Genomic DNA, 6000 nt, shown 5'->3' on the forward strand with positions numbered 1-6000 from the left:
ATCATCATTCTCTCATAAAAAATTCATATCATAATAGCAATAACTCCTTAAGATTTAAAACAACCCACCATCATAGATCATGACACCCTCAAGTGAAAGGATTCTTCCCCTTACCTCGAATTCTTCGACGATGCAGCTTTTGGCTTGGTTTCTCCTTAGTTAGGGTTAGACTCCTATCATCTCTTCTTCTATTTGATTCTCACGTGCAACAAAAGTGTTTATTCTGATTTCTATTTCTCTATTTATACTAGGGAATTAGGCTATTATTATTTTTCTCTCATCCACTTATCCTAATATTACTTCCTCCTCCCCCAGTTATTTTATTACTTCTATTTCACACCTCCCTACTCTATTATTTTATTTAATTCCTCTCCTTATTATATTACTCCTCTTGACATGTCAATCATCATCAAAACACTAATTTCTCGTTAATAATATAATAATCAAACAAAATGCTTCACCATAATAATAATAATCAAGGCTCCACCTATTTAACTTATTAAATTAATTAAATAGAAATTCCGGGTGTTACAACTCTCCCCCACTTAAAGAATTTTCGCCCTCGAAAATTACCTAAAGGTGACTACTCCTACAAGACTCTCTCGTCTAACTCTCCAATCTTACGATATACGCTTCCTCGACAGACCATCGCCACCCATTCACTACTACAAAATTGGGAAAATATAGCGCCCCATTAATAGAGCTTTTAACACTAAAGCGCTATAATCAAAACACGGATGCTTTAGCTAGGACTTTTTTGAAAAAGAGCTTTCTATGCTTCTAACCCTGTATAGCGTTTTATTTCAAAAGCGTCATTATAGGTTCAATAAAAATAATAAATTTTATAAAAAAAAAACTGGATTAATCATATATGGCGCTTTTGATGGAAAACACTATAAATAAATCAACCTTAAATAGCGTTTAGTGAACGATATTGTATGCTTAAGAATGATTTGATATAGCTGAGTGGTAAAGCATTAACACTATGACCTTCAAGTCCCTTGTTCGATTCTCTGGACTCCTTGTTCGATTCTCTGGACTCTTTATGACCTTTAAGTCCCTTGTTCGATTCTCTGGACTCCTTGTTCGATTCTCTGGACTCTTTATTTTGTTGTTTTTTCTTTTTTCTTTATATTTTGTTGTTTTTTCTTTATAAATAACGCTATCTAACAAGTCCACTATTCGATCCCCTACATAGCATATTTCGAATTTTTCTTGAATTTTTATGAAAAATGTTTTGCAGTAACAAAGCACGCCTTTTTTTTTAAAAATATTTTTATCATTTATATATCAAACTAAATCCAAATTTTTCCAAAAAAAAACAAATCCAAACTTTTCCAATAAACAAATCCAAACTAAAAAACAAATTAACTGTCCAGATCCCACTAAATCCAAACTTTTCCAAAAATCATATCCCTCTCCCCTCAAAAAAAAAATTAGTTTCACTGTTCTCACTCAAACCCTAAATCCTCTTCCATCAGTATCACACTCTCACTCTCTCCCTCACAGCTCTCTCTCCCTCATGAGTCTTCAAAAAACAAAACAAAACTCGCCGGAAGTGTTGAACACATATGATTCACGTTGAAGTGTTGAACTCAACTCGCCGAAAAACGTCGCCGGAGTTAGTTATCGGCCACCGGAGTTAGCGCTCTCTCTCTCTCTCTCTCTGTCCTGTATTTTCTTCTCCAAGTATCTCTCCTTCTCCTGAATTTCTATATAACTCTTTCCTTAACATTGATTTTGAGGATATAATATAACAAGGTCGTTGGTTGTTCCACAAGTTTCATGTAATATGCCAACAAGTTTGTCAACGTTTTTGTTTGGTATTATTATTCTCTGATGATGCTCAACAGCTACAAAAACAAATAAGAGATAAATCATTCATGATTTTTTTTTAAGAATTAATATTGAATATAAGAAACTAACATGGATTTTGTGAAGCTAGGGACATCTTCACTTCACTCTTGTTTTCAATATGTGTTTGTGATTTTGCTGTTAGAAGTCAACGTTGTATATACCAACTTAATTTTTATTTTAATCTTTAAAAAATAGATTCATACGTTTCACTTTCAATTTAAGTTTGGGAGGTGAAAATATTACCTTCTATTTCATCCTTTGAAATGAGTTATGGGTTTAAAAATACTCTGCTCCATGAAGAAAATATTACCTTATATTTTCTTGTAGTGGTAATTGGATAATAGTGTGTTTTGTTTTGTTTTTTAGTAAAAAAATTATTGCTAGTATTAAGCAATATTAGTTTGGATTTGAAATATGTACACTTATTTATATATGGAATAAAAAAAAAGAACTTAGAATTTCAGTAAAAGAAAAAGAGAACTGGAGTTAGAAAAAAAAAAGATTATGCCAAAGTTTTTTAAAATCATGCCAAGATCTTTTCCATTTATTCGAAATGAAGTTGCGTTGTTTTTATGTTGAGTATCTCCTATGTGTTGTTCAGCATTTGATTAATTTTTGTTGTACTTTTCAGGAACAAGTAAAGCTGCAAAATTCTTAATAGCTAACGGAATTACTTATTTAAAAGTACGCGAACAAACATTAGAGATACTTGGAAAATCTGACTATTTCTACTCCAGCCCTGTGGTACCTTCTTTTACTGAACCACTTCAGAAAGCCCTCAAATGAACTCAGGTATGGATGATTTAGGTGATGTCATGTATGTGTATTGAGAAGTAGCCACATGCCATTTTTGTTTGTTTATTTTTCTTGAAGTACTTTATATTGAAAATTTTCACAAATACACGTTTATGCACTATATTACCATTGTCTTTAGATGAATAAGATTTGATTCAAGTTACAAAGCCAATGGGATTATTATAGTTTTTACTCATTCAAGAACTTTCCTATTAAAACTTAGTTTCTGATTGATAAATAACTAATCATGCACAAGTTTGATTTATGTGCTTCAAAAGTGCAATTCACAAGTGAAATTTAAGGATAAACTTTCATATTTTGTTATATTTTCTATATGTGATCAGGGAAATGACAATTACCAACACAATCTGGAACAAGTTTGATTTATGTGTTTGAAAACCAGAAAAAGGTGTAGCTCCAGTTGCATTGACGGGTGATCAACTATTTGAAAAGGTGAAGTATATGAACAATAAATTTGGCAAACCTTTTGCAAATGATCTTGATAAAAGCGGATGGAAGAAGTCAATTTTCTTTGAACTCCCATATTGGAAGTCATTGTATATAAGACATTTCCTTGATGTGATGTATATTGAAAAAAACGTATTTGATAGCATTATTGGTACGCTACAAAATGTACTTGGAAAGTCGAAGGATGGCATTAATGCGAGGTTGGACTTGATTGATATGAGAATTAAAACTGAATTGGCACCTATGAACGATGAAAAGCGCACATTTTTACCACCTGTGGCTCATACTTCATGAAGTTAATGTTCTATAAGGGTACTCATCAAACACTAGTAATTTGGTATCTATAAAAGACCTCAAGTTAAGGGGTTTGAAGTCGCATGATTGCCATGTTTTAATGGAACATTTGTTACCAATAGGTATACGTTCCATTTTGCCTGAAAATATTAGAAGTGCAATCACTAAACTTTGTTTTTTCTTCAGGGCGATTTGTAGTAAAGTGATCAATCCAGAGAGCTGACAAACATTGCAAAGAGAAATTAGTGTTACTTTGTGTGAGCTTGAGATGTATTTCCCACCCTCATTTTTTTACATAATGGTTCATCTAACTATTCATCTAGTGAAAAAGACACAAATGTGTGGACCGGCTTATATGAGATGGATGTACTCTATTGAGCGTTATATGAAAATTTTAAAAGGCTATGTGAAAAATCGAAGTCAATCAGAGGGTTGAATTGTTGAACGGTACATCGTTGAAGAAGCTATTGAATTTTGCACTGAATATTTGTCCAACGTTGAATCCATTAGACTTCCTAATATGTCTCATACGTCAGAAAGAATAACTGGAAAAGGGTTAGTTGGAACTAAACTAGTGACGATATCAAAGACTGAATTGGAGCAAGTACAATTGTATGTTTTGCACAAGGATGTACTGAATACTTTGAACCCAAATAGAAGTGAAAATTTGATAGCACGAGAACACAATCAAATTTTTGTAACATGGTTTAAAAATCATATTTATTCGAAGTTGTCTTAAGATCCTGCTTCAATTTCAGAACTGTTGACATGTTTAGCACGTGGTCCAAATTAACATGTCTATTCTTACACTGGATATGCAATTAACGGCTACACATTTTATACCAAAGAACAAGATGATAAAAACACTATGAAAAATAGTGGCGTCACCCTAGTAGGTGAATCGATGCACATCTCAAGTGCCGAGGAGACAAACTTGGCATACACAAATCTATCATATTTTGGGGTTATCAAGTGCATTTGGGAGTTGAATTACACAATGTTTCGAGTTCCTGTATTTGGGTGTGTGTGGGTTGATAATAAAAATGGTGTTCGGAATGATGAGCCATGTTTTTTGAAGGTGAATCTTACTAGAGTGGGGTACGAAGATGAGCCTTTCATTTTAGCGTTACAAGCTAAACAAGTGTTCTATGTCATTGATCCCGCTAATGTAAAATGGTCCATGGTACTTTTGACCAACAAAGTTAGAGATGATAACAATACAAATCAAGATGATGAGGACGTTGAGGATGATCCTTTCTTAGAAAAACCACGATCACCTGAAATTGGTCTTACTATAGATGATGATTTGTATGTTAGAGATGATCATGCTGAGGGAATTTTCATTGATCCATCATTCCATGTAGTCAAGCCAAAAAATAAACGTATTGCCATAAAAAAAAAAAAAAGAGATCTAAAAACTCTTAAGTTCCACATTTGTTGATGGGAAGATAATATTTCTTTATACTCTTCATAATAGCTTCTTTGTGTAATAAAATTCACTGTATTCACTGTTTTTTAATGAATGTTCATTAAACCATGATAATTTGTGATTAAAGTATGCCCACCCTTTCTTCTATTTTCTACTTTTGTTTGAAGAACGTATTTCTGTTATGAATGTTCATTAAACCATGATTATGAATGTATTTCTATTATGAATGTTCATTAAACAATGAACGTATTTATGTAAAAAAAATCTATTTTCTTATTGTAAATCAATGGAGTATTATGATGAAGACAAGGACTATGATCCTGACAATGAGGAAAGTGACTCCCATAATGATGAAAACAACTCTACCGAGCATGCGATCACGCGTGGTGATGACATCCTGTCATTACGTAATATTAGGGACTTATTGTGACATTTTGATAGAGTTCTCATGCAATTTATACTGTTCTGGAGTGCAAAAAGCTTAAAAAGTTGAAGTCTGTTCGAAGGAAATCGCGCCACGCCAATTTCAAGCCGTGCTGCGATTTTTGAAGCAAAATTACACACTTCCTGTAAAGAGGAAATCGCGGCACGCCTATATACATGGCGCGGCGCGATTTTGATGGGTCAGGCCCATGACTTCTATAAATACTGCACTCAATCTGAAGAACAAGGGTTACGATTTTGGAGAGCAAAGTGCGATTTTGAGACATCAGAGACGGCTAGAAGGGCGATTTCTTCATCCTTTTACCAATTCATGTATGTTTTAATTATTTCATTGATTATGCTATTTGTAAACTCGATTATGAGTAGCTAAATCTCTCAGAGATTAGGTCAGAGATGAATCTATGTAACCCTAATTGATACATGTTGCTGTGAAACTCTATTACTTATTAATGATATTCTAGTTTTCATTCAATTCAATTGTTCTTAATGCTTTTTATATCCTGATCAAATATAAACATGATTTTGTGAGAACGAATGACTACTGACCATAGCTTTCGACTTAGACCTAATTGAATTGTTCTAATAAACATGGTTAGTCTAGGAATGGATAATCGTTTGTTAGTGATATTAGGTTAACGTGCTTAAACCTTTGATGATTATTAGACCACCTAAGGAATTAGGGGCTGTAGTTTAAAAAGAGGGTCCTAACTCAA

General features: G+C 33.1%; 1 pseudogene across 1 annotated transcript; it reads left to right on the forward strand.

Annotated features, from left to right (window-relative positions):
• The first annotated feature begins 2476 nt into the window (after positions 1 to 2476).
• On the forward strand, positions 2477 to 5039 carry LOC146921410 (uncharacterized; annotated as a pseudogene). The gene is made up of 2 exons (XR_015011117.1): positions 2477 to 4774; positions 4971 to 5039. The product of XR_015011117.1 is annotated as an uncharacterized LOC146921410 (transcript).
• Positions 5040 to 6000: the final 961 nt, after the last annotated feature.

Source organism: Medicago sativa, chromosome 5 (assembly GCF_051527215.1).
Source record: "Medicago sativa cultivar Bolivia chromosome 5, Bolivia_mono, whole genome shotgun sequence".
Taxonomy (NCBI): domain Eukaryota; kingdom Viridiplantae; phylum Streptophyta; class Magnoliopsida; order Fabales; family Fabaceae; genus Medicago; species Medicago sativa.